This window comes from Pristiophorus japonicus, unplaced genomic scaffold (genome assembly GCF_044704955.1).
Source record: "Pristiophorus japonicus isolate sPriJap1 unplaced genomic scaffold, sPriJap1.hap1 HAP1_SCAFFOLD_592, whole genome shotgun sequence".
In the NCBI taxonomy this organism is placed as follows: domain Eukaryota; kingdom Metazoa; phylum Chordata; class Chondrichthyes; family Pristiophoridae; genus Pristiophorus; species Pristiophorus japonicus.
In genome coordinates, this window is record NW_027254501.1 from 92,707 (window position 1) to 120,612 (window position 27,906).

Genomic DNA, 27,906 nt, shown 5'->3' on the forward strand with positions numbered 1-27,906 from the left:
CTTTAGCCGTAAGGGCCATATCTAGCTCCCTCTTAAATATATCCAATGAACTGGCCTCAACAACTCTCTGTGCAGGGAATTCCACAGGTTAACAATTCTCTGAGTGAAGAAGTTTCTCCTCATCTCAGTCCTAAATGGCCTACCACTTATCCTAAAACTGTATCCCCTGATTCTGGACTTCCCCAACATCGTGAACAATCTACCCGCATCTGACCTGTCCCGTCCCATCAGAATCTTGTATGTTTCTATGAGATCCACTCTCATCCTTCTAAACTCAAATATATAAAGGCCCAGTTGATCCAGTCTCTCCTCATATGTCAGTGCAGTCATCCCGGGAATCAGTCTCGTGAACCTTCGCTGCACTCCCTCAATAGCAAGAATGTCCTTCCTCAGATTAGGAGACCAAAACTGAACACAATATTCCAGATGAGGCCTCACCAAGGCCCTGTACAACTACAGTAAGACCTCCCTGCTCCTATATCCAAATCTTCTCACTATGAAGGCCAACATACCATTTGCCTTCTTCACCGCCTGCTATACCTGCATGCCCACTTTCAATGACTGATGAACCATGACACCCAAGTCTCGTTGCACCTCCCCTTTTCCGAAAGTATCACCATTCAGATAATATTCTGTCTTTGCGTTTTTGCCCCCAGTGTGGATAACCTCACATTTATCCACATTATACTGCATCTGCCATGCATTTGCCCACTCACCTAACCTGTCCAAGTCACCCTGCAGCCTCTTAGCGTCCCCCTCACAGCTCACACCGCCACCCAGCTTAGTGTCATCTGCAAACGTGGAGATATTACACTCAATTCCTTCATCTAAATCATTAATGTATATTGTAAATAGCTGGGGTCCCAGCACTGAGCCCTGCGGCACTCCTGCCATTCTGAAAAGGACCCGTTTATTCCCGACTCTGCTTCCTGTCTGCCAACCAGTTCTCTATCCACATCAGTACATTACCCCCTCCAATACCATGTGCGTTAATTTTGCACACCAATCTCCTCTGTGGGACCTTGTCAAAAGCCTTTTGAAAGTCCAAATACACCACATCCACTGGTTCTCCCTTGTCCACTCTGCTAGTTACATCCTCAAAAAATTCCAGAAGATTCATCAAGCACGATTTCCCTTTCATAAATCCATGCTGACTTGGACCGATCCTGTCACTGCTTTCCAAATGTGCTGCTATTTCATCCTTCATGGTTGATTGCAACAGTTTCCCCACTGCTGATGTCAGGCTAAACAGTCAAAGCAAAAGAGAGGGATTGTGGAATGGGGGGAGAGAGGACAAGAGAGATGGGGGGGCGACAGCAAATGGAGTATGAGACTGACTTAGCAACAGAGTGGTGTCGTGAGAGGATAATGAATGAGAGAGAGATATTTAAATAGTGAATTAACTTTGAGTAGGCCGCAGTGAGATTTAAACCCACGACCGCTGGTTTATTAGACCAGTGCTCTAACCCCTGAGCTGTGGAACCACCTGCCCTGGGCTGTGGGTCATTCCCCAGTTAGTGCTGTGTGTTTGAAGAATGAGGAGGGGTCAGTGAAACGCTCAGATTGTGTCTCATCCCCCAGACTCCTGCCTCCGTCTCTTCAATATTCGCCTCTCAACATCGATATATCGGGTCTTTCACGAAGTAAAACATCCCAAGGCAACTCAGTCACACTCTGCCTCAATCTCTCTTTCTCTCTGTCTCTCTCAATCTCACTCTCTTTCTTTCTGTCTCTCACCTTCTCACTCTGTCCCTCGAGGGGGGATGGTAGAGCGGGGGAAGGGGAGAGAGGGAAAAGGGGAGAGAGAGGGGGGGAATGGGAGAGAGAGGGGGAATGGGAGAGGTGGGGAGGGTGTGAATCTGATGGGAAAGGGGAGAGCGAGAGCGAGGGAAGGAGGGAAAGGGATCAGGGAGGGGAGTGGAGACAAGGGAGGCGAGGGAGAAGGAGAGGGAGGCGAGAGAGAGGAGGGGAAAAAATGAAAAGGAAGAGGGGAAGGAATGAGTGAGAGGGGAAGGGGAGAGAGAGGGGTGGAAAGGGAAAAGAGAGGTTAAGGGGAGAGGGGTAAGGAGTGAGAGAGAGAGGGAAGGGGAGAGAGGGTGAAGAGAGAGGGTGAGGGGAGAGTCATTGAAAGCAGCCATGCAGGTGCAGCAAGCAGTTCGGAAGGCAAATGGTATGTTGGCCTTCATTGCAAGAGGGTTTGAGTACAGGAGCAAGGATGTGTTACTCCAGTTATACAGGGCCTTGGTGAGACCACACCTGGAGTATTGTGTACAGTTCTGGTCTCCTTCCCGAAGGAAGGATATACTCACCGTAGAGGGAGTGCAGTGAAGGTTCACCAGACTGATTCCTGGGATGGCAGGACTGTGGTATGAGGAGAGATTGGGTCGACTGGGCCTGTATTCCCTGGAGTTTAGAAGAATGAGAGGGATCTGATTGAAACGTATCCAATTCTGACGGGGTTGGACAGACTGGATGTGGGGAGGATGTTTCCCCGGGGCTGGGAAGTTAGAACAAGGGGTCACACAGTCTCAGGATACGGGGTAGGAAATTTAGGCCCGAGATGAGGAGAAATGTTTTCACTCGGAGGGAGGTGAACCTGTGGAATTCTCTACCACAGAAGGCTGTGGAGACCAAGTCACTGAATATATTTAAGAGGGAGACAGATAGATTTCTAGACACAAAAGGCATCAAGGGGTATGGGGAGGTAAGCAGGAATATGGTGTTGGGATAGAGGATCAGCCATGATCATATTGAATGGTGGTGCAGGCTCGAAGGGCCGAATGGACAACTCCTGCTCCTATTTTACATGTTTCGATCCATGAGGGAGAGACGGGTAAAGCGAGATAGCTAAAAAGAAGTACAACAGGTCATGATGGGGAAGCTGGAATGACGAGCTTTTTGGTCCAGGAACTGTTTAATATTACAATACTTCCAAGCCCTTGTCAATGGACAGTGAATTTAAATACTGAGTTAATTTTGAGTAGGCCCCAGTGAGATTTAAACTCACAACCGCTGGTTTACAAGACCAGTGCTCGAACCCCTGAGCTATCAGCTACCTGCGTTGAGAAAGACAGGGGAAGGAGCAGGAAAGAGAGGAGAAGGGAAAAGAGGGAGTGGAAGGAGTGAGAGGGGGGGAAGGGGGAGAGAGCGAGAGGGGAAGGGGAGAGAGTGGGGAAAGAGTAAGAGTGGGGGAAGGGGAGAGAGAGTGGAAGGAGTGCGTGAGAGGGGAGGGGGAGAGTGTGGGAGGGGAAGGGGAGAGATTGGGAGAGGAAGGAGAGAGAGAGAGAGAGGAGAAGGGGAGGAAGGGGATTGGGAGACATTGGGAGGGGAAGGGGAGAGAGAGTGTGGAAGGGAGGGAGAGAGGCGAAGGAGTGAGGGAGGTGGGGATGATGAAAGAGAGATTAAGAGGAGTGGTGGGGAAAGAGTGAGAGAGAGAGGAGAACAGGAGAGAAGGAGGAGTCAGAAAGAGAGATGGGAAGGGGAGAGAAGGAGGAGTCAGGGAGAGAGATGGGAAGGGGAGAGAGGCGAAGGAGAGGATCTGAAAGAAAAGGGAAAAGAGAGAGAGAAATGGGATTGAGTGAGAGACGGGGGAAGCGAGTCGCGATGGGGAAGGGAGAGAGAGAGTGCAAGAGAGAAGGGGAATCTGTTGTTCCAGGGTCAGTCTTGGAGCTGTTTAATATTTATAATTAAAGCCCTTGTTAATTAAAAGAGAATTGAAACACTGAGCTAATTCTGAGTAGTCCCCAGAGAGATTTGAACTCACAACCCTTGGTTGTCAAGACCAGTGTTCTAACCCATGAGCTATGGAGTCATCTGTTGTGTGAAAAATCGGGGAAGGAGCAGGAAAGAGAGGGGAAGGGAAAAGAGAGAGTGGAAGGAGTGAGAGAGAGGGGGAAGGGAAGACAGGGAGGAAGAGAGAGGGGAAGGGGAGAGAGAGTGGGGGAGGGGAGGAATGAGAGGGGACGGGAGAGGGAACGGGAGAGTGAAAAGACAGAGGGGGTGAGAGAGTGGGTAGTGGAGAGGGGAGGAGGGGATAGAGAGAGGGAAGATAGAGAAGGAAGGAGAGGAGAAGGAATGGGGAGAGAATGAAATTATAGAGGGAAGGGGAGAGAGGGGAAGAGAGAGAGAGTGGAAGGGGAGACAGAGGGGGAAGGGGTGAGAGAGGGGAAGGAGTGAGAGAGGAGAAGGAGTGAGGGAGAGAGAAGGGGAGAATCTTAAAAGAAAATACAGAGAGGGGAAGGGGAAAGAGAGGGAGGGGAAGGAGTGAGAGAGTGAGGAAAGGGGAGAGACGGGAATGGGAGAAAGTTGGGAAAGAGAGAGGGAGGAGAGGAGAGAATCTGAAATGAAAAGGAAAAGTGAGGGGTGCGGGAGAGAGGGGAATGAGTGAGAGACAGGGAAAAAGATGCGGCACATGGAAGTTTATTATTCCAGGGTCGGTTGCAGAGCTGTTTAATATTTATAATCTTTGTTAACTGACAGTTAATTTAAATACTGAGCTAATTTTGATTAGGGTCCAGTGAGATTTGAACTCACGACCCCTGGTTTACTAGACCAGTGCTCTAACCCCTGAGCTATGGAGCCACCTGCTCTGGAAAAGACAGGAGAAAGAGCAGGAAAGAGAGGGGAAGGGAAAAGAGAGAGTGGAAGAAGTGAGAGAGAGTGGGGAAGGGGAGAGAGAGTGTGGAACGGAGGGAGAGAGGGAAGGGGAGAGAGAGGGAATGAGTGAGAGAGAGAGAGAGGGGAAGGGAAGAGAGATGTGAAGGCAAAAGAGCGAGGGAGGAGGCAGGGGCGAGAGAAAGGAAGGGGAGAGAGAGGGAGAAGGGGAGAATCTGAAAAGAAAGGGAAAAGAGAGCGAGAGAGGAGGGAGGGGTGGGAGGGGAGGAAAGAGAGAGTGAAAAGGCAGAGAGGGAAGGAGCGAGAGGAGAGAGAGTAGGTAGTGGAGAGAGGGGGAGGGGAGAGAGGGAGAAGATAGAGGAGGAAGGAGAGAGAGGGGAAGTCGAGAGAGAATGAAAGTAGAGAGAGAAGGGGAGAGAGAGGAAGGAGAGAGAGAGGAAGGAGTGAGAGAGAGGGGGGAAGATTGGGGAAGGGGAGATTGAGGGGGAAGAGGAGAGAGCGGGGGAAGGGGAGGGAGTTGAAGAGAGGGGAATGAGTGAGAGATGGGGAAAGCGAGATCGCAGGAAAGGGAGAGAGAGGTAAAAAGATGTAGAACGGGTTGTGATGGGGAACAGAGAGCCTTTTGTATCACAGTCAGTCTCAGAGGTGTTCAATATTTATAATTAAAGCCCTTGTTAATTGACAGTGAACTTAAATACTGAGCTAACTTTGAGAAGGCCCCAGTGAGAGGCCAAGTCAATATATTTAAGAGGGAGACAGATAGATTTCTAGACACAAAAGGTATCAATGGGTATGGGGAGAAAGTGGGAATATAGTGTTGAGATAGAGGATCAGCCATCATCATATTGAATGGTGGTGCAGGCTCGAAGGGCCAAATGGCCTACTCATGCTCCTATTTTCAATGTTTCGATGAATGAGGGAGAGACTGGTAAAGCGAGATAGCTAAAAAGATGTTCAACAGGTCGTGATGGGGAAGCTGGAATGATGCGCTCTTTGGTCCAGGAACTGTTTAATATTATAATAATTCCAAGCCCTTGTCAATGGACAATGAACTTAAATACTGAGTTAATTTTGAGAAACAGGAGGGAGTGAGTGAGTGAGTGAAGAGGCAGAGGGACAAGAGAGTGAGTGAGGGAGAGGATAATGAATGAGAGACGGGTGCTCTAACACCTGAGCGAGGGAGCCACCTGCTCTGGGAAAAACAGGGAAAGGAGCAGGAAAGAGAGGGGGAGGGAAACGAGAGAGTGGAAGGAGTGAGAGAGGGAGGGAAGGGGAGAGAGCGAGAGGGGAAGGGGAGAGAGTGGGGAAAGAGTGAGAGAAGGGGAGAGAGAGTGGAAGGAGTGAGAGAGAGGGGAAGGAGTGAGTGAGAGGGGAGGGGGAGAGTGTGCGAGGGGAAGGGGAGAGATTGGGAGAGGAAGAGGAAAGAGAGAGAGGAGAAGGGGAGAGAGTGGAAGGGGAAAGAGTGGGAGGGGAAGGGAGAGAGAGTGTGGAAGGGAGGGAGAGAGGCGAAGGAGTGAGAGAGAGAGGGGAAGGGGAGAGAGGCGAAGGAGAAGATCTGAAAGAAAAGGGAAAAGAGAGAGAGAGAGAAAGGGGAATGAGTGAAGTGAGATTGCGGGAAAGGGAGAGAGGGGCAGAAAGATGGGGAAGGGGAAAGAGAGTGCAATGCAGACAAGAAGAGGAGAGGGGAGCCTGTTGTTCCAGCGTCAGTTTCAGAGCTGTTTAATATTTATAATTAAAGCCCTTGTCAATTGATGGCAAATTTAAATACTGAGCTAATTTTGAGCAAATCCCAGTGAGCTTTGAACTCACAACCACTGGTTTACTAAACCAGCACTCTAACCCCTGAGCTATGGAGCCACCTGCTCTGAGAAATACAGGGGAAGGAGCAGGAAAGAGAGGGGAAGGGAAAAGAGAGAGTGGAAGGAGTGAGAGAGAGGGGAAGGGGAGAGAGAGAGAGGGGGGAAGGGGAGCGTGAGAGGGGAAGGGGAGAGAGAGAGAGGGGAAGGGGAGAGAGAGAGAGGGGGAAGGGGAGAGTGAGAGGGGAAGGGAAGAGAGAGAGAGAGGGGGGAAGGGGAGAGTGAGAGGGGAAGGGAAGAGAGAGAGAGAGGGGGGAAGGGGAGAGTGAGAGGGGAAGGGGAGAGAGAGTGGAAGGAGTGAAAGAGAGGGGAAGGGGAGAGAGAGAGAGGGGGGAAGGGGAGCGTGAGAGGGGAAGGGGAGAGAGAGAGAGGGGAAGGGGAGAGTGAGAGGGGAAGGGGAGAGAGAGAGAGGGGAAGGGGAGAGAGAGAGAGAGGGAAGGGGAGAGTGAGAGGGGAAGGGGAGAGAGAGAGAGGGGAAGGGGAGAGAGAGAGAGGGGAAGGGGAGAGTGAGAGGGGAAGGGAAGAGAGAGAGAGAGGGGGGAAGGGGAGAGTGAGAGGGGAAGGGGAGAGAGAGAGAGGGGAAGGGGAGAGAGAGAGAGAGGGGGAAGGGGAGCAAGAGAGGGAAAGGGGAGAGAGGGAGGAGGCAGGGGCGAGAGAAAGGAAGGGGAGAGGGAGAAGGGGAGAATGTAAACAGAAAGGGAAAAGAGAGAGGGAGAGGAGGAAGAGAGGGGAGGAAAGGGTGGAGGGAGAGAGAAAGGGAGAGTGAAAAGGCAGAGGGGGAAGGGGAGAGAGGGTGCAGAGAGTGTGGGTAGTGGAGAGTGAGGCCAGGAGAGAAAGGGAAGATAGACGAGGAAGGAGAGAGAGGGGAAGAAATGGGGAGAGAATGAAAGGAGAAAGGGAAGGGGAGAGAGGGGAAAGAGGTGAGAGAGAGGAGAATGAGTTAGAGAGAGGGGAAGGAGTGAAAGAGAGGGGAGTGAAGTGGAGACAGGGAGGAAGAGTGAGGGGAAGGCGAGAGAGAGGGGGAGGGGAAATAGTGGGTGGGGAAGGGGAGAGAGAGTGTGAGGGGAGAGAGAGGGGGAAGGAGTGAGAGAGAGGGGGACAGGAGAGAGAGGGGGAAGAAACATAGAGACATAGAAAATAGGTGCAGGAGTAGGCCATTCGGCCCTTCGAGCCTGCACCACCATTCAATAAGATCATGGCTGATCATTCCCTCAGTACCCCTTTCCTGCTTTCTCTCCATACCCCTTCATCCCTTTAGCCGTAAGGGCCATATCTAACTCCCTCTTGAATATATCCAATGAACTGGCCTCGACAACTCTCTGCGGCAGGTAATTCCATAGGTTAACAACTCTCTGGGTGAAGAAGTTTCTCCTCATCTCAGTCCTAAATGGCCTACCCCTTATCCTAAGACTGTGTCCCCTGGTTCTGGACTTCCCCAACATCAGAAATATTCTTCCCACATCTAACCTGTCCCGTCCCATCATAATCTTATGAGTTTCTATGAGATCCCCTCTCATCCTTCTAAACTCCAGTGAATAAAGGCCCAGTTGATCCAGTCTCTCCTCATATGTCAGTCCAGCCATCCCGGGAATCAGTCTGGTGAACCTTCGCTGCACTCCCTCAAAAGCAAGAATGTCCTTCCTCAGATTAGGAGACCAAAACTGAACACAATATTCCAGGTGAGGCCTCACCAAGGCCCTGTACAACTGCAGTAAGACCTCCCTGCTCCTATACTCAAGTTCCTTAGCTATGAAGGCCAACAATCCCCAGGGCCTGATGGACTGCATCCCAGAGTACTTAAGGAGGTGGCCTTGGAAATAGCGGATGCATTGACAGTCATTTTCCAACATTCCATTGACTCTGGATCAGTTCCTATGGAGTGGAGGGTAGCCAATGTAACCCCACTTTTTAAAAAAGGAGGGAGAGAGAAAACAGGGCATTATAGACCGGTCAGCCTGACATCGGTAGTGGGTAAAATGATTAAATCAATTATTAAGGATGTCATAGCAGCGCATTTGGAAAATGGTGACATGATAGGTCCAAGTCAGCATGGATTTGTGAAAGGGAAATCATGCTTGACAAATCTTCTGGAATTTTTTGAGGATGTTTCCAGTAGAGTGGACAATGGGGAACCAGTTGATGAGGTGTATTTGGACTTTCAGAAGGCTTTCGACAAGGTCCCACACAAGAGATTAATGTGCAAAGTTAGAGCACATGGGATTGGGGGTTGTGTGCTGTCGTGGATTGAGAACTGGTTGGTAGACAGGAAGCAAAGAGTAGGAGTAAATGGGTACTTTTCAGAATGGCAGGCAGTGACTTGTGGGGTACCACAAGGTTCTGTGCTGGGGCCCCAGCTGTTTACACTGTACATTAATGATTTTGACAAGGGGACTAAATTTAGTATCTCCAAATTTGCAGATGACACTAAGTTGGGTGGCAGTGTGAGCTGCGAGGAGGATGCTATGAGGCTGCAGAGTGACTTGGATAGGTTAGGTGAGTGGGCAAATGCATGGCAGATGAAGTATAATGTGAATAAATGTGAGGTTATCCACTTTGGTGATAAAAACAGAGAGACAGACTATTATCTGAATGGTGACAGATTAGGAAAAGGGGAGGTGCAACGAGACCTGGGTGTCATGGTACATCAGTCATTGAAGGTTGGCATGCAGGTACAGTAGGCGGTTAAGAAAGCAAATGGCATGTTGGCCTTCATAGCGAGGGGATTTGAGTACAGGGGCAGGGAGGTGTTACTACAGTTGTACAGGGCCTTGGTGAGGCCACACCTGGAGTATTGTGTACAGTTTTGGTCTCCTAACTTGAGGAAGGACATTCTTGCTGTTGAGGGAGTGCAGCGTAAATTCACCAGACTGATTCCCGGGATGGTGGGACTGACCTATCAAGAAAGACTGGATCAACTGGGCTTGTATTCACTGGAGTTCAGAAGAATGAGAGGGGACCTCATAGAAACGTTTAAAATTCTGACGGGTTTAGACAGGTTAGATGGAGGAAGAATGTTCCCAATGTTGGGGAAGTCCAGAACCAGGGGACACAGTCTAAGGATCAGGGGTAGGCCATTTAGGACCGAGATGAGGAGAAACTTCTTCACCCAGAGAGTGGTGAACCTGTGGAATTCTCTACCACAGAAAGTAGTTGAGGCCAATTCACTAAATATATTCAAAAGAGAGTTAGATGAAGTCCTTACTACTCGGGGGATCAAGGGGTATGGCGAGAAAGCAGGAATGGGGAACTGAAGTTTCATGTTCAGCCATTAACTCATTGAATGGCGGTGCAGGCTAGAAGGGCTGAATGGCCTACTCCTGCACCTATTTTCTATGTTTCTATGTAAAGAGAGATAGCGGGAAAGGGAGAGAGGGGTAAAATGATGTAGAATGGGTGAGGGGAGAGAGACGGACGGGAAGGGGAGAGAGAGAGCTTGGAAGGGGTGGAGAGAGAGGGGAAGGAGTGGGAGAGAGGGGAGGGGAGAGAGGGAGGAAGAGAGAGGGGATAGGGAGAGAAAGTTGGGGTGGGGAGGGCAGGAAAGAGAGGGGACGGGAGAGGGAAAGGGCAGAGGGGTTCAGAGAGCGGGGGATTGGATAGAGAGAGGGAAGCTAGAGGAGGAAGGAGAGGGGAGAGAATGAAGTTAGCGAGGGAAGTGAGAGTGAGGGGGAAGGGGAGAGAGAGGGGATGGAGTGAGAGAGTGAGAAGCGGAGAATCTGAAAAGAAAGAGACAGCCAGGAGGGGGCGGGAGAGTGGAGAGGCAGAGGCTGAAGAGAGAACAATGAATTCGAGATGGGAAATTAAATACTAAATGAATTATGACAATACATCAGTGAGATTTGATCTCACGAGCCTTGGTTTATTAGATCAGTGCTCTAACCCCTGAGCTATGGAGCCAACTGTTCTTAGAAAGACAGGGGAAGGAGCAGGAAAGAGAGGAGAAGAAGAAAAGAGAGAGGGAGAGGGGGAAGGGGAAAGAGAGGGGAAACATAGAAAATAGGTGCAGGAGTAGGCCATTCGAGCCTGCACCATCATTCAATATGATTCATGGCTGATCATTCCCTCAGTACCCCTTTCCTGCTATTTCTCCATACTCCTTGATCCCTTGTACCATAAGGGCCATATCGAACTCCCTCTTGAATATATCCAATGAACTGGCCTCAACAACTCTCTGCAGTCAGGAATTCCACATGTTCACAACTCTCTGAATGAAGAAGTTTCTCCTCATCTCAGTCCTAAATGGCCTACCCCTTATCCTAAAACTGTATCCCCTGGTTCTGGACTTCCCCAACATCGTGAACAATCTACCCGCATCTAACCTGTCCCGTCCCGTCAGAATCTTGTATGTTTCTATGAGATCCACTCTCATCCTTCTAAACTCAAATATATAAAGGCCCAGTTGATCCAGTCTCTCCTCATATGTCAGTGCAGTCATCCCGGGAATCAGTCTGGTGAACCTTCGCTGCACTCCCTCAATAGCAAGAATGTCCTTCCTCAGATTAGGAGACCAAAACTGAACACAATATTCCAGGTGAGGCCTCACCAAGGCCCTGTACAACTGCAGTAAGACCTCCCTGCTCCTATACTCAAAGCCCCTCGCTATGAAGGCCAACATACCATTTTCCTTCTTCACCGCCTGCTGTACCTGCATGCCCACTTTCAATGACTGATGAACCATGACACCCAGGTCTCGTTGCACCTCCCCTTTTCCTAATCTGTCACCATTCAGATAATATTCTGTCTTTGCGTTTTTGCCCCCAGTGTGGATAACCTCATATTTATCCACATTATACTGCATCTGCCATGCATTTGCCCACTCACCTAACCTGTCCAAGTCACCCTGCAGCCTCTTAGCGTCCCCCTCACAGCTCACACCGCCACCCAGCTTAGTGTCATCTGCAAACTTGGAGATATTACACTCAATTCCTTCATCTAAATCATTGATGTATATTGTAAATAGCTGGGGTCCCAGCACTGAGCCCTGCGGCACTCCTGCCATTCTGAAAAGGACCCGTTTATTCCCGACTCTGCTTCCTGTCTGCCAACCAGTTCTCTATCCACGTCAGTGGAAGGAGTGAGAGAGAGGGGGAAGGGAAGACAGGGAGGAAGAGAGAGGGGAAGGGGAGAGAGAGTGGGGGAGGGGAGGAATGAGAGGGGACTGGAGAGGGAAAGGGAGAGTGAAAAGACAGAGGGGGTGAGAGAGTGGATAGTGGAGAGGGGAGGAGGGGATAGAGAGAGGGAAGATAGAGGAGGAAGGAGAGAGAGGAGAAGGAATGGGGAGAGAATGAAATTACAGAGGGAAGGGGAGAGAGGGGAAGAGAGAGAGAGTGGAAGGGGAGACAGAGGGGGAAGGGGCGAGAGAGGGGAAGGAGTGAGAGAGGGGAAGGAGTGAGAGAGAGAGAAGGGGAGAATCTGAAAAGAAAATACAGAGAGGGGAAGGGGAAAGAGAGGGAGGGGAAGGAGTGAGAAAGTGAGGAAAGGGGAGAGACGGGAATGGGAGAAAGTTGGGAAAGAGAGAGGGAGGAGAGGAGAGAATCTGAAATGAAAAGGAAAAGTGAGGGGAGCGGAGAGGGAGGAGGGAGAGAGGGTGAGGCGAGATTGGGGGAAGGGGGGAGAGGGGAATGAGTGTGAGACAGGGAAAGTGAGATAGCGGGAAAAAGATGTAGAACAGGTCGTGATGGGGAAGCAAACTTGTTATTCCAGGGTCGGTTGCAGAGCTGTTTAATATTTATAACCTTTGTTAACTGACAGTAAATTTAAATACTGAACTAATTTTGAGTACGCCCCAGTGAGATTAGAACTCACGACACCTGGTTGACGAGACCAGTGCTCTAACCTCTGAGCTATGGAGCCACCTGCTCTGGAACTGACAGGGGAAGGAGTAGGAAAGAGAGAGGAAGGGAAAAGAGAGACTGGAAGGAGTGAGAGAGAGTGGGAAGGAGTGTGAGAGAGTGGGGAACGGAGGGAGAGAGGGAAGGGGACAGAGAGGGAATGAGTGAGAGAGAGAGAGAGGGGAAGGGGAGATAGAGATGTGAAGGCAAAAGAGCGAGGGAGGAGGCAGGGGTGAGAGAAAGGAAGGGGAGAGAGAGGGAGAAGGGGAGAATCTGAAAAGAAAGGGAAAAGAGAGCGAGAGAGGAGGGTGGGGTGGGAGGGGAGGAAAGAGAGTGAAAAGGCAGAGAGGGAAGAAGCGAGAGGAGAGAGTAGGTAGTAGAGAGAGGGGGAGGGGAGAGAGAGAGAAGATAGAGGAGGAACAAGAGAGAGGGGAAGGAGAGAGAGAACGAAAGTAGAGAGGGAAGGGGAGAGAGGGGAAGGAGAGAGAGAGGAAGGAGTGAGAGAGAGGGGGGAAGATTGAGGGGAAAGAGGAGAGAGGTGAAGAGAGGGGAATGAGTGAGAGATGGGGAAAGCGAGATCACAGGAAAGGGAGAGAGTGGTAAAAAGATGTATAATGGGGAACAGAGAGCCTTTTGTATCACAGTCAGTCTCAGAGGTGTTTAATATTTATAACTAAACCCTTTGTTAATTGACAGTAAATTTAAATACTGAACTAATTTTGAGCAGGCCCCAGTGAGATTTGAACCCACGACCCTTGGTTTACGAGACCAGTGCTCTAACCCCTGAGCTATGGAACCACCTGCCCTGGGCTGTGGGTCATTCCCCAGTTAGTGCTGTGTGTTTGAAGAATGAGGAGGGGTCAGTGAAACAATCACATTGAATGGTGGTGCAGGCTCGAAGGGCCGAATGGCCGACTCCTGCTCCTCGTTTTGATGTTTCTATGAATGAGTGAGAGACGGGTAAAGCGAGATATCTAAAAAGATGTACAACCGGACATGATGGGGAAGCTGGAAAGAAAAGAATGGAACTTTTTGGTCCAGGAACTGTTATAATATTCTAACACTTCCACACCCTTGTCAATTGACAGTGAATTTAAATGCTAAGTTAATTTTAATTGGCCCCAGTGAGATTTGAACTCACGACCCCTGGTTTACAAGACCAGTGCTCTAACCCCTGAGCTATGGAGCCACCTGTGCAGCAAAATACAGTGGAAGGAGCAGGAAAGAGAGGGGAAGGGAAAAGAGAGAGTGGAAGGAGTGAGAGAGAAGGGGAAGAGGAGAGAGAGGGGAAGGGGAGAGAGTGGGGAAGGAGTGAGAGTGGGGGAAAGGGAGAGAGAATGGAAGGAGTGAGAGAGAGGGGAAGGAGTGAGTGAGTGAGAGGGGAGGGGGAGAGTGTGGGAGAGGAAGAGGAGAGATTGGGAGAGGAAGGGGAGAGAGAGAGAGGAGAAGGGAGAGAGGGGAAGGGGAAAGAGTGGGAGGGGAAGGGGAGAGAGAGTGTGGAAGGGAGGGAGAGAGGCGAAGGAGTGAGGGAGGTGGGGAAGATGATAGAGAGGTTAAGAGGAGTGATGGTGAAGGAGTGAGAGAGAGAGGAGAAGGGGAGAGATGGGAAGGGGAGAGAGGCGAAGGAGAGGATCTGAAAGAAAAGGGAAAAGAGAGAGAGAGAGGAGGGAGAGAGGGTGTAGCGAGGGAGGGGGGAATGAGTGAGAGACGGGGAAAGCGAGATCGTGGGAAAGGGAGAGAGGGGTAAAAAAATGTAGAACGTGTCATGATGGGGAAGGGAGAGAGAGATTTGGAAGGAGAGAGAGAGTGTAAGAGAAGAGGGGAGCCTGTTGTTCGAGGGTTGATCTCAGAGCTGTTTAATATTTATAATTAAAGCACTTGTTAATTGACAGTAAATTTAAATACTGATCTAATTTTGAGTGACTTCCCACAGCTGAGCTGGGCAAGGAAACCAACCCGAGGTTGGAGGTTGGGGTCAGCTTTTGGGAGTTGAGTCAGTTTTTTAACCGGGCCCTCGCTCTGGGGAAGGTGCGCTTAACTCCAGCAGCTTTTTGCTCCGGAGCACAACCGAGAGGCAAAGAGAAGGAACCGACGCAATATCGAGGAGGAAATCCGAACCGACCAACAACGTAAAACCCACCCCAGAGGGACCCCGAGCTCAAATAAGTGCCCCCAGGAACCCCGGAGTTGATAGGATTGTGACTATAGCCCAAACCCCCTCACAGACTCAATTTAGGATAGGAATTGGTAAGAAGGGTGGAAGTGGGAGGTGTGGTTGTGTGTGAGTGGAATGTTTTAACCTCTTGTTTTCCCCTTCCCTGTTGCGAGATTTTTCGTGTTGTTGAGTGAGATTTTGCCATTACTGCTGTTTTATGACCTCTTCCTCTGCCCTCTATCTTGGTGTTTGCTATTCTAAATAAACAACATTAGCCATTTTGTTCTCTTACCCACTGTGTCTGGTGTCTCATTACTCACCCATCCTCATAAATCGCACGTACACAACCCCAGGGGTGTCTGGACTCAAACCCACACCCCCAAGCTCCCCTTACAGGTCCCAGCACTGAGCCCTGCGGCACCCCACTAGTCACTGCCTGCCATTCTGAAAAGGACCCATTTATCCCGACTCTCTGCTTCCTGTCTGCCAACCAGTTCTCTATCCACATCAGTACATTACCCCCAATACCATGTGCTTTAATTTTGCACACCAATCTCTTGTGTGGGACCTTGTCAAAAGCCTTTTGAAAGTCCAAATACACCACATCCACTGGTTCCCCCTTGTCCACTCGACTGGTTACATCCTCAAAAAATTCCAGAAGATTCATCAAGCATGATTTCCCTTTCATAAATCCATGCTGACTTGGACCGATCCTGTCACTGCTTTCCAAATGTGCTGCTATTTCATCTTTAATAATTGATTCCAACATTTTCCTCACTACTGATATCAGGTTAACCAGTCAAAGCAAAAGAGAGGGATTGTGGAATGGGGGTTGAGAGAGTAGCAACAGCAAACGGAGCATGAGACTGATGTAGCAACAGAGTGGTGTAGTGAGAGGATAATGAATGAGAGACAGATAATTAAACAGGGATCTAATTTTGAAGAGCCCCCAGGGAGATTTGAACTCATGACCGCTGGTTTATCAAACCAGTGCTCTAACCCCTGAGCTATGCAGCCACCTGCAACGTGAGCGACAGGGGAAGGAGCAGGAAAGGGAGGGGAAGGGAAAAGAGAGAGTGGAAGGAGTGAGAGAGAGGGGGAAGGGGAAAGAGAGGGAGGGGAACGGGAGAGAGAGGGGAAGGGGAGAGAGGGTGGGGAAGGGAGTTGGGGAAGGTGAAAGAGAGGTTAAGAGGAGTGATGTGGAAGGAGTGAGAGTGAGAGGGGGAAGGGGAGAGACGGGAATGGGAGAAAGTTGGGAAAGAGAGTGAGGGAGGAGGTAGGGGAGAGAGAAAGGGGAAGGGTAGAGAGAGGGAGAAGGGGAGAACCTGAAATGAAAGGGAAAAGAGAGCGGAGGGAGGGGAGCAGAGCGGGAGGAGGGAGGGAGGGTGAGGCGAGGGAGGGGGAAGGGGGAGAGGGGAATGAGTGAGAGACATGGAAAGAGAGATCGCGGAAAAGGGAGAGAGGGGTAAAAAGATGTAGAACGGGTTGTGATGGGGAAGGGAGAGATTTGGAAATGGAGAGAGAGTGGAGTCTGTAGTTCCAGTTTTAGTCTCGGAGCTGTGAGTGAGAGACGGGGAAAGCGAGATAGCTAAAAAGATGTACAACAGGTCATGATGGGGAAGCTGGAAAGACAAGAGGGGAGCTTTTTGTTCCAGGAACTGTTTAATATTATAATATTTCCAAGCCCTTGTCAATGGACAGTGAAATTAAATACTGAGTTAATTTTGAGTAGGCCCTAGTGAGATTTGAACTCACAACCGCTGGTTTACAAGACCAGTGCTCTAATCCCTGAGCTATGGAGCCACCTGCACTGAGAATGACAGGGGAAGGAGCAGGAAAGAGAGGGGAAGGGAAATGAGAGAGTGGAAGGAGTGAGAAAGGGGGAAGGGGAGAGAGAGGAGGAAGGGGAAAGAAAGGGTGGAAGGGTAGAGAGAGAGAGAGAGGAGAGAGGGGGTTAGGGGAGGGAGGGGAGGGGACGGGAGAGGGAAGGGGAGAATGAAAAGACAGAGGGGGTTAGAGAGTGGGTAACGGAGAGAGGGGGAGTGGATAGAGAGAGGGAAGATAGACGAGGAAGGAGAGAGAGGGGAAGGAATGGGGAGGGAATGAAAGTAGAGAGGGAAGAGGAGAGAGAGTGATGGGAAGGAGTGAGAGAGGGAGAAGGGGAGTCAGGGAGGAGAAGTGGAGAGAGGGGGAAGGGGAGAAAGGGGAAGGAGAAAGAGAAGGGGATAATCAGAAAGGAAAGGGAAAAGCGAAACAGGAGGGAGTGAGTGTGTAAGTGGCAGACAGGAAGCAGAGAGTCGGGATAAATGGGTCCTTTTCAGAATGGCAGGCAGTGACTAGTGGGGTGCCGCAGGGCTCAGTGCTGGGACCTGTAAGGGGAGCTTGGGGGTGTGGGTTCGAATCCACACTCCGCTGGGGTTGTGTACGTGCGATTTATGAGGATGGGTGAGTAATGAGACACCAGACACATTGGGTAAGAGAACAAAATGGCTAATGTTGTTTATTTAGAATAGTAAACACCAAGATAGAGGGCAGAGGAAGAGGTCATAAAACAGCAGTAATGGCAAAATCTCACTCAACAACACGAAAAATCTCGCAACAGGGAAGGGGAAAACAAGAGGTTAAAACATTCCACTCACACACAACCACACCTCCCACTTCCACCCTTCTTACCAATTCCTATCCTAAATTGAGTCTGTGAGGGGGTTTGGGCTACAGTCACAATCCTATCAACTCCGGGGTTCCTGGGGGCACTTATTTCAGCTCGGGGTCCCTCTGGGGTGGGTTTTACGTTGTTGGTCGGTTCGGATTTCCTCCTCGATATTGCGTCGGTTCCTTCTCTTTGCCTCTCGGTTGTGCTCCGGAGCAAAAAGCTGCTGGAGTTAAGCGCACCTTCCCCAGAGCGAGGGCCCGGTTAAAAAACTGACTCAACTCCCAAAAGCTGACCCCAACCTCCAACCTCGGGTTGGTTTCCTTGCCCAGCTCAGCTGTGGGAAGTCACTGCCACTGCCTGCTGGTTTTCAGTCTCAGTGGCTTTGTCTGCGGGACTGCTGCTGGTTCCTCTGGTGGGGCGAGAGCGAGAGGGACAGAGAGAGAGAGAGCTCTCTCTGGATACAAGCTCCAAGCTCTCCAACTGCTCCCACACCCTGCTGTTTCTACACCCCCGCCGGCTCTGTAGGTCCTATAACTAATTTAGTTCTGGCCTTTTAGCGCTCAAACTCAGTTGGAGGTCCACTGTGTAAGTTTGGGCGGGGAGATAGCTTTGAATATTTAAGCAGAAGATGTGACAGGTACAGATAGGTGTGAGGACAGGGGTATTGTTTCAGTGCACATTGGTGCCTCAAAGTCTGCTGGTCCTTTGTTACAGTCCTGGGAGTCCATCGGTTTGGTCCTCCCCTTTGATGGGGCATTACTGCAATGATTGTCCACTGTCCATATTAATTCGGTCGATGATGGTCCACATCCATTAGGGGTGAGTCATATTTTCAAACTAGGCCGGGCAGTCCCTATTGGTTGAGGATTTCCCCGCTTCAGGCCCCACTCGAGCCCTGATTGGCCTGCCAGAATGCACTTTTCCCCCATTGGCCAGTGCCTGTGTCTGGCTTGTGAACCAGACTCCACAATGTCTGTACCTGCTCACACATTTCCCAGCCTGCCTGGTCTGAGGGTTTGGTGACCAAAAAAATGTTCATTTAAAATGAATAGAACGATCCCATGTTAGTTTTCTAGTCCTTAGAGTGTTTCAATAAAATGCGGCCGTGGATTTTCAAACCTGACAGACCCCAGCTCTTTACAATACACATTAATGATTTAGATGAAGGAATTGAATGTAATATCTCCAGGTTTGCAGATGACACTAAGCTGGGTGGCGGTGTGAGCTGTGAGGGGGACGCTAAGAGGCTGCAGGGTGACTTGGACAGGTTAGGTGAGTGGGCAAATGCATGGCAGATGCAGTATAATGTGGATAAATGTGAGGTTATCCACTTTGGGGGCAAAAACACGAAGGCAGAATATTATCTGAATGGTGGCAGATTAGGAAAAGGGGAGGTGCAACGAGACCTGGGTGTCATGGTTCATCAGTCATTGAAGGTTGGCATGCAGGTACAGCAGGCGGTGAAGAAGGAAAATGGTATGTTGGCCTTCATAGCTCGGGGATTTGAGTATAGGAGCAGGGAGGTCTTACTGCAGTTGTACAGGACTTTGGTGAGGCCTCACCTGGAATATTGTGTTCAGTTTTGGTCTCCTAATCTGAGGAAGGACGTTCTTGCTATTGAGGAAGTGCAGCGAAGGTTCACCAGACTGATTCCCGGGATGGCTGGACTGTCATATGAGGAGAGACTGGATCAACTGGGCCTTTATTCACTGGAGTTTAGAAGGATGAGAGGGGATCTCATAGAAACATATAAGTTTCTGACGGGACTGGACAGGTTAGATGCGGGTAGATTGTTCCCGATGTTGGGTAAGTCCAGAACCAGGGGACACAATCTTAGGATAAGGGGTAGGCCATTTAGGACAGGGATGAGGAGAAACTTCTTCACTCAGAGAGTTGTTAACCTGTGGAATTCCCTGCCGCATCGAGTTGTTGAGGTCAGTTCATTGGATATATTCAAGAGGGAGTTAGATGTGGCCCTTACGGCTAAAGGGATCAAGGGGTCACTGCCTGCCATTCTGAAAAGGACCCATTTATCCCGACTCTCTGCTTCCTGTCTGCCAACCAGTTCTCTATCCACGTCAGTACATTGCCCCCAATCCCATGTGCTTTAATTTTGCATACCAATCTCTTGTGTGGGACCATGTCAAAAGCCTTTTGAAAGTCCAAATACACCACACCCACTGGTTCTCCCTTGTCCACTCTACTGGTTACATCCTCAAAAAATTCCAGAAGATTCATCAAGCATGATTTCCCTTTCATAAATCCATACTGATTTGGACCGATCCTGTCACTGTGTTCCAAATGCGCTGCTATTTCATCCTTAATGATCGATTCTAACATTTTCTCCACTACTGATGTCAGGTTAACCAGTCAAAGCAAAAGAGAGGGATTGTGGAATGGGGGTTGAGAGAGAGGAGCAACAGTAAACGGAGCATGAGACTGATGTAGCAACAGAGTGGTGCAGTGAGAGGATAATAAATGAGAGACAGATAATTAAATAGGGATTTAATTTTGAAGAGCCCCCAGGGACATTGGAACTCATGACCGCTGGTTTATCAGACCAGTGCTCTAACCCCTGAGCTATGGAGCCACCTGCAATGTGAGTGACAGGGGAAGGAGCAGGAAAGGGAGGGGAAGGGAAAAGAGAGAGTGAAGGAGTGAGAGAGAGGGGGAAGGGGAAAGAGAGGTTAAGAGGAGTGATGGGGAAGGAGTGAGAGAGAGGGGGTGGGGAAGGGGAGAGACGGGAATGGGAGAAAGTTGGGAAAGAGTGTGACGGAGGAGGCAGGGGAGAGAGAAAGGGGAAGGGTAGAGAGAGGGAGAAGGGGAAAATCTGAAATGAAAGGGAAAAGAGAGAGGAGGGAGGGGAGCAGAGAGGGAGGAGGGAGGGGGAGGGTGAGGCGGAAGGGGGAGTGTGGAATGAGTGAGAGACGTGGAACGAGAGATAGCGGGAAAAAGATGTGGAACTGGTTGTGATGGGGAAGAAAGAGAGAAATTTGGAAATTGAAGAGAGAGTGGAGCCTGTAGTTTCAGGGTCAGTCGCTGAACTGTTTAGTATTTATAATTCAAGCTCTTGTTAATTGACCGCAAATTTAAATGCTAAACTAATTTTGAGGAGGTCCACAATGAGATTTGAACCCACGACCCCTGGTTTACTAGACCAGTGCTCTAACCCCTGAGCTATGGAACCACCTGCCCTGGGGTGTGGGTCATTCCCCAGTTAGTGCTGTGTGTTTGAAGAATGAGGAGGGGTCAGTGAAACGCTCAGATTGTGTCTCATGCCCCAGACTCCTGCCTCCGTCTCTTCAATATTCACCTCTCAACATCGATATATCGGGTCTTTCACGTAGTAAAACATCCCAAGGCAACTCAGTCACACTCTGTCCCAATCTCTCTGTCTCTCTATCTCACTGTCTCTCTCACTCTCTCTCTCTCTCTTTCTTTCTGTCTCTCACCTTAACACTCTGTTTCTCAGAAGGAGGGAAAGGGATGAGGGAGGGGAGTGGAGACAGGGGAGGGGTGGGAGAAGGAGAGGGAGGCGAGAGAGAGGAGGGGAGAAAATGAAAAGGAAGAGGGGAAGGAGTGAGCGAGAGGGGAAGGGGAGAGAGAGGGGGGATGGGAGAGGTGGGGAGGGGGAGAGTCTGATGGGAAAGGGGAGAGCAAGAGCGAGGGAAGGAGGGAAAGGGATGAGGGAGGGGAGTGGAGACAGGGGAGGTGAGGGAGAAGGAGAGGGAGGCGAGAGAGAGGAGGGGAGAAAATGTAAAGGAAGAGAGGAAGGAGTGAGCGAGAGGGGAAGGGGAGAGAGAGAGAGGAATACGGAGAGAGAGAGGGAGAAGGGGAGCGAGAGAGAGGGGGAAGAGGAGAGAGAGAGGGTAAGGAGTTGGAAATAGAGGGGACGGAGAAGGAGAGAGGGGAAGGGGAGAGAGAGAGGAAGAAAGAGGGGCAGGGGAGAGAGAGGGGGGAAAGGGGAAAGAGAGGTTATGGGGAGAGGGGTAAGGAGTGAGAGAGAGAGGGGAAGGGGAGAGAGGGGAAGGGGAGAGAGGGGAACGGGAGAGAGGGGGAAGGGGAGAGAGTTGGAGGGGAGAGTCATTGAAAGCAGCCATGCAGGTGCAGCAAGCAGTTAGGAAGGCAAATGGTACGTTGGCCTTCATTGCAAGAGAGTTTGAGTACAGGAGCAAGGATGTCTTACTCCAGTTATACAGGGCCTTGGTGAGACCACACCTGGAGTATTGTGTACAGTTTTGGTCTCCTTACTTAAGGAAGGATACACTTGCCATAGAGGGAGTGCAGCGAAGGTTCACCAGACTGATTCCTGGGATGGCAGGACTGTGGTATGAGGAGAGATTGGGTCGACTGGGCCTGTATTCACTGGAGTTTAGAAGAATGAGAGGGGATCTGATTGAAACGTATAAAATTCTGACGGGGTTGGACAGACTGGATGTGGGGAGGATGTTTCCCCGGGGGCTGGGAAGTCTAGAACAAGGGGTCACACAGTCTCAGGATACGGGGTAGGAAATTTAGGAGCGAGATGAGGAGAAATGTTTTCACTCAGAGGGAGGTGAACCTGTGGAATTCTCTACCACAGAAGGCTGTGGAGCCCAAGTCACTGAATATATTTAAGAGGGAGACAGATAGATTTCTAGACACAAAAGGCATCAAGGGGTATGGAGAGAAAGCAGGAAAGGGGTACTGAGGTGAATGATCAGCCATGATCTTATTGAATGGTGGTGCAGGCTCGAAGGGCCGAATGGCCTACTCCTGCTCCTATTTTCTATGTTTCTATGAATGAGTGAGAGACGGGTAAAGCGAGATAACTAAAAAGATGTACAACAGGACATGATGGGGAAGCTGGAAAGAAAGGAAGGGAGCTTTTTGTTCCAGGGTTGGTCTTTGAACTGTTATAATATTCTAACACTTCCACACCCTTGTCAATTGACAGTGAATTTAAATGCTAAGTTAATTTTGATTGGCCCCAGTGAGATTTGAACTCACAACCCCTGGTTTACAAGACCAGTGCTCTACCCCCTGAGCTATGGAGCCACCTGTTCAGAGAAAAACAGTGGAAGGAGCAGGAAAGAGAGAGTGGTAGGAGTGAGAGAGAGGGGGAAGGGGAGAGAGGGGGGAAGGGGAGAGAGTGGGGAAGGAGTGAGATTGGGGGAAAGGGAGAAAGAATGGAAGGAGTGAGAGAGAGGGGAAGGAGTGAGTGAGTTGCCTTGGGATGTTTTACTACGTGAAAGACCCGATATATCGATGTTGAGAAGCGAATATTGAAGAGACAGAGGCAGGAGTCTGGGGGATGAGAAACAATCTGAGCGTTTCACTGACCCCCTCCTCATTCTTCAAACACACAGCACTAACTGGGGAATGACCCACAGCCCAGGGCAGGTGGTTCCATAGCTCAGGGGTTAGAGCATTTGTCTAGTAAACCAGGGTCCTTGGGTTCCAATCTCACTGGGGCCTACTCAGAATTAGCTCAGTATTGAAGTTCACTGTCAATTAACAAGGGGTTTAATTATAAATATTAAACACCTCTGAGACTGACTGTCATACAAAAGGCTTCTCTCTCTGTTCCCCATTCTACATCTTTTTACCTCTCTCTCCCTTTCCTGCAATCTCGCTTTCCCCGTCTCTCACTCATTCCACTCTCTTCACCTCTCTCCCCTTCCCCCTCTCTCTCCTCTTCCCCCTCAATCTCCCCTTCCCCAATCTTCCCCCCTCTCTCTCACTCCTTCCTCTCTCTCTCCTTCCCCTCTCTCCCCTTCCCTCTCGACTTTCATTCTCTCTCGACTTCCCCTCTCTCTCGTTCCTCCTCTATCTTCTCTCTCTCTCCCCTCCCCTTCTCTCTACTACCTACTCTCTCTCCTCTCGCTCCTTCCCTCTCTGCCTTTTCACTCTCTCTTTCCTCCCCTCCCACCCCTCTCTCCTCTCTCGCTCTGTTTTCCCTTTCTTTTCAGATTTTCCCCTTCTCCCTCTCTCTCCCCTTCCTTTCTCTCGCCCCTGCCTCCTCCCTCGCTCTTTTGTCTTCACATCTCTCTCCCCTTCCCCTCTCTCTCTCTCTTACTCATTCCCTCTCTCTCCCCTTCCCTCTCTCCCTCCGTTCCACACTCTCTCTCCCCTTCCCCACTCTCTCACACTCCTTCCCACTCTCTCTCACTCATTCCCTCTCTCTCCCCTTCCCCTCTCTCTCTCTCTCTCTCACTCATTCCCTCTCTCTCCCCTTCCCTCTCTCACTCCTTCCCCCACTCTCTCTCCCCTTCCCCACTCTCTCTCACTCCTTCCCCCTCTCTCTCACTCATTCCACTCTCTCTTTTCCCTTCCTCTCTCTTTCCTGCTCCTTCCGCTATCGTGCCCAAAGCAGGTGGCTCCATAGCTCAGGGGTGAGAGCACTGGTCTTGTAAACCAGGGGTTGTGAGTTCAAATATCACTGGGTCTTATTCAAAATTAGCTCAGTATTTAAATTCACTGACAATTAACAAAAGTTATAAACATTAAACAGCTCTGCAACCGACCCTGGAATAACAAGCTTGCTTCCACATCATGACATGTTCCACATCTTTTTCCTGCTATCTCACTTTCCCTGTCTCTCACTTATTCCCCTCTCCCCCCTTCCCCCAACCTCGCCACACCCTTTCCGCTCCCCTCACTTTTCCTTTTCATTTCAGATTCTCTCCTCTCCTCCCTCTCTCTTTCCCAACTTTCTCCCATTCCCGTCTCTCCCCTTTCCTCACTCTCTTACTCCTTCCCCTTCCCCTCTCTTTCCCCATCCCTTCTCTCTGTAAAGTCCTGTCCCCTCAGTACAGATTCACACGAGGCGTGTAGTGAAGTTAAGGTCACTCTGGACCTGCACCTTTCTATCACAGCTCTGGAATGCTGCACTTGCCTGAGACCTGTCCTTATATACCTGTCCCTTGCAAGTGCACCCCTGGTGGTAAGGTATGCTGGTGGTTACAGGTCATGTCTTATTACAGTCATGTATAGCATGTTAGGATACAGTTATATATAATAATGTAAGATACATGACAATGGGGAAGGGAGTTGAGCAAGGTGAAAGAGAGGTGAAGATGAGTGATGGGGAAGGAGTGAGAGAGAGCGGGGGGGGGGAAGTGGAGGGATGGGAATGGGAGAAAGTTGGGAAAGAGAGTGAGGGAGGAGGCAGGGGAGAGAGAAAGGGGAAGGGTAGAGAGAGGGAGAAGGGGAGAATCTGAAATGAAAGGGAAAAGAGAGAGGAGGGAGGGGAGCAGAGAGGGAGGAGGGAGGGAGGGTGAGGCGAGGGAGGGGGAAGGGGGAGAGGGGAATGAGTGAGAGACGTGGAAAGAGAGATCGCGGGAAAGGGAGAGAGGGGTAAAAAGATGCAGAACTGGGGAAGGAAGAGAGAGATTTGGAAATGGAGAGAGAGTGTAGCCTGTTGTTCCAGGGTCAGTCTCGGAGCTGTTTAATACTTATAATTAAATCCCTTGTTAATTGACGGTGAATTTAAATACTGAGCTAATTTTGAGTCATCCTGCAGCCTCATAGCATCCTCCTCACAGCTCACACCGCCAGCCAGTTTAGTGTCATCTGCAAACATGGAGATATTACACTCAATCCTTTCATCTAAATCGTAATGTATATTGTAAAGAGCTGGGGTCCCAGCACTGAGCCCTGTGGCATTCCACTAGTCACTGCCTGCCATTCTGAAAAGGACCCGTTTATCCCGACTCTCTGCTTCCTGTCTGCCAACCAGTTCTCTATCCACGTCAGTACATTACCCCCAATACCATGCGCTTTAATTTTGCACACCAATCTCTTGTGTGTGACCTTGTCAAAAGCCTTTTGAAAGTCCAAATACACCACATCCACTGGTTCTCCCTTGTCTACTCTACTAGTTACATCCTCAAAAAATTCCAGAAGATTCATCAAGCATGATTTTCCTTTCATAAATCCATGCTGACTTGGACCGATCCTGTCACTGCTTTCCGAATGCACTGCTATTTCAATCTTAATGGTTCATTCCAACATTTTCCCCACTACTGATGTCAGTCTAACCAGTCAAAGCGAAAGAGAGGGATTGTGGAATGGGCGGAGGAATGAGGGGTGACAGCAAGAGAGTCAGGAAATGGAGCATGAGACTAATTTCGCACAGAGTGGTGTCGTGAGAGGATAGTGAATGAGAGACAGATATTTAAATAATTTTGAGTAGGCCCCAGTGAGATTTGAACCCACGACCCCTGATTTACTAAACCAGTGCTCTAACCCCTGAGCTATGGAGCCATCTGCTCTAAGAAAGACAGGGGAAGGAGCAGGAAAGAGAGGGGAATGGAAAAGAGAGAGTGGAATGAGTGAGAGCGAGGGGGAAGGGGAGAGAGAGAGATGGGAAGGGGAGAGAGAGAGAGGTGGGAAGGGAAATAGGCGAATGAGTGAGAGAGAAAGGTGATGGGGAGAGAGAGGGGAAGGGGAGAGAAAGAGTGAGGAAGGGGAGAGACAGTCAGGAGAGAGAGGGAGGGGCAGGGGAGAGAGAAAGGAAGGGGAGAGAGAGGGAGAAGGGGAGAATCCGAAAAGAAAGGGTAAAGAGAGAGAGAAGGAAGAGGGAGGCGGGGAGGGAAGAGGGAGAGGGAAAGGGAGAGGGAAAAGGCAGAGGGGGAAGGGAAGAGAGGGGGTGAGAGTGGGTAGTGGAAAGAGGGGGAGGGGAGACAGAGAGAGGGGGGGAGGGGATGGAGTGACAGAGAGGGGACTGAGTGTATTGTGTTCCTAACACAGATGAGACTGCACACAGGGAGGTTACAGTAACAGTGACCTCAGTCTTTATTAAGACTCTCCAGAGTGAGGAACAGGCCTTAGGGGCGACTTATACACAGTGCTCCCAATGGAATCCCTTGGGACTTCAGGGGATGAGCTCCCTGGTGGTGGAACATGGGAGTACATGCTTTACAGATACACAACAGAGTGAGAGATGAGGAAAGTGAGATAGTGGGAAAGGGATAGAGGAGTAAAAAGATGTCGAACAGATCGAGAGATGAGAAGATGAGAGTGGAGCCTGTTGTTCCAGGGTTGGTCTCGGAGCTGTTTAATATTTATAATTAAAGCCCTTGTTAATTGACGGTGAATTTAAATACTAAACTAATTTTCAGTAGGCCCCAGTGAGATTTGAACTCACAAACCCTGGTTTACTGGACCAGTGCTCTAACCCCTGAGCTATGAAGCCACCTGTGCTGGGACAAACCGGGGAAGGAGCAGGAAAGAGAGGAGAAGGGAAAAGTGAGAGTGGAAGGAGGGAGAGAGAGGGGAAGGGGAGAGAGAGGGGAACGGGAGAGCGAGAAGGGGAGAATGTAAACAGAAAGGGAAAAGAGAGCGGGAGAGGGGAGGGGAGGGAAGAGGGAGAGGGAAAGGGAGAGTGAAAAGGCAGAAGGGGAAGGGAAGAGAGGGTGGAGAGACTGGGGAGTGGAGAGTGGGGACAGGAGAGAGAGGGAAGATAGAGGAGGAAGGAGAGAGAGGGGAAAGAATGGGGAGAGAGTGAAGGTAGAAAGGGAAGGGGAGCGAGGGGAAAGAGGTGAGAGAGAGAGGGGAAGGAGTTAGAGAGAGAGAAAGGGGAGAGAGGGGAGGGAAGTGGAGACAGGGAGGAAGAGAGAGTGTGAGGGGAGAGAGAGGGGAAGGAGTGAGAGAGAGGGGGAGGGGAGAGAGAGGGGGAAGAAACATTGAAACATAGAAATATAGAAAATAGGTGCAGGAGTAGGCCATTCGGCCATTCGAGCCTGCACCACCATTCAATAAGATCATGGCTGATCATTCCCTCAGTACCCCTTTCCTGCTTTCTCTCCACACCCCTTGATTCCCTTAGCATATCTAACTCCCTCTTGAATGAACTGGCCTCAACAACTCTCTGCGGCAGTGAATTCCACAGGTTAACAACTCTCTGAGTGAAGAAGTTTCTCCTCATCTCAGTCCTAAATGGCCTACCCCTTATCCTTAGACTGTGTCCCCTGGTTCTGGACTTCCCCAACATCGGGAACATTCTTCCCACATCTACCCTGTCCCGTCCCGTCAGTATTGCAGTGGTGTTACATGGAGTTTACATATATGACAGAGAGACAGGGAAAAAGAGAGAGGGGAACTGGAGAGAGAGAAGGGGGAGGGGAAAGAGATCAAGGATAAGGGGAATGAGATAGTGGAAGTGAGGGTGAGAGAGGGGAAAGAGTCGGAAAGAGAGGGGGAGGGGAGAGAGAGATGGGAAAGGGGAGAAATGGAGGGAGAAAGACGGGCAGGGGAGAGAGAGAGAGGGAAAGGGGAAAGAGAGGTTAAGGGGAGAGAGAGGGAAGGAGTGAGTGAGCGAGGGGGAGAATGGAAGGGGAGATAGAGGGAGGGGAAGGGGAGAGAGGGAGAAGGGGAAAATCTGAAAGGAAAAGGAAAAGAGAGAGATAGAGGAGGAAAGGGAGAGTCGGGAGGAAAGAGAGGGGAGCGGAGAGGGAATGGGAGAGGGAGAGTGGGAAGGGGAGAGAGGGGGAAGGAAGTGGTTAGGGGAGAGATTGAGGGGAGAGGGTGCGAGAGGGGAAGGGGAGAGAGTGTGAAGGAGGTGGTTAGGGGAGAGGCTGAGGGGAGAGGGTGAGAGAGAGAGGAAGGAGAGAGAGAGGGAAGGAGTGAGGGTGAGGCGAGGGAGGGGCAAGGGGGGGAGAGGTGAATAACTGAGAGACAGGGATAGCGGGAAAGTGAGAGAGGGCTAAAAAGATGTAGAACGGGTCGTGATGGGGAAGGGGAAAGAGAGATTTGGAAGGGGAGAGAGAGTGTAAGAGAGATGAGAAGAGGAGAGGGGTAAGGGTGTGAGGGGAGCCT

At 50.3% G+C, this 27,906-nt stretch overlaps 8 non-coding genes across 8 annotated transcripts; all 8 read right to left on the reverse strand.

Annotated features, from left to right (window-relative positions):
- Window positions 1-4,508: 4,508 nt before the first annotated feature.
- Window positions 4,509-4,581, reverse strand: trnat-agu (transfer RNA threonine (anticodon AGU)). Its single transcript has one exon. It is a non-coding gene; the product is annotated as a tRNA-Thr (tRNA).
- Window positions 4,582-13,023: 8,442 nt separating this feature from the next.
- trnat-cgu (transfer RNA threonine (anticodon CGU)) lies at window positions 13,024-13,096 on the reverse strand. Its single transcript has one exon. It is a non-coding gene; the product is annotated as a tRNA-Thr (tRNA).
- Window positions 13,097-13,414: 318 nt separating this feature from the next.
- trnat-ugu (transfer RNA threonine (anticodon UGU)) lies at window positions 13,415-13,487 on the reverse strand. Its single transcript has one exon. It is a non-coding gene; the product is annotated as a tRNA-Thr (tRNA).
- Window positions 13,488-16,183: 2,696 nt separating this feature from the next.
- On the reverse strand, window positions 16,184-16,256 carry trnat-ugu (transfer RNA threonine (anticodon UGU)). Its single transcript has one exon. It is a non-coding gene; the product is annotated as a tRNA-Thr (tRNA).
- Window positions 16,257-20,219: 3,963 nt separating this feature from the next.
- On the reverse strand, window positions 20,220-20,293 carry trnat-agu (transfer RNA threonine (anticodon AGU)). The gene has a single exon. It is a non-coding gene; the product is annotated as a tRNA-Thr (tRNA).
- A 1,777-nt stretch (window positions 20,294-22,070) lies between these two features.
- trnat-ugu (transfer RNA threonine (anticodon UGU)) lies at window positions 22,071-22,143 on the reverse strand. Its single transcript has one exon. It is a non-coding gene; the product is annotated as a tRNA-Thr (tRNA).
- A 3,137-nt stretch (window positions 22,144-25,280) lies between these two features.
- On the reverse strand, window positions 25,281-25,353 carry trnat-agu (transfer RNA threonine (anticodon AGU)). Its single transcript has one exon. It is a non-coding gene; the product is annotated as a tRNA-Thr (tRNA).
- An 858-nt stretch (window positions 25,354-26,211) lies between these two features.
- trnat-agu (transfer RNA threonine (anticodon AGU)) lies at window positions 26,212-26,284 on the reverse strand. The gene has a single exon. It is a non-coding gene; the product is annotated as a tRNA-Thr (tRNA).
- Between the last annotated feature and the right edge of the window lie 1,622 nt (window positions 26,285-27,906).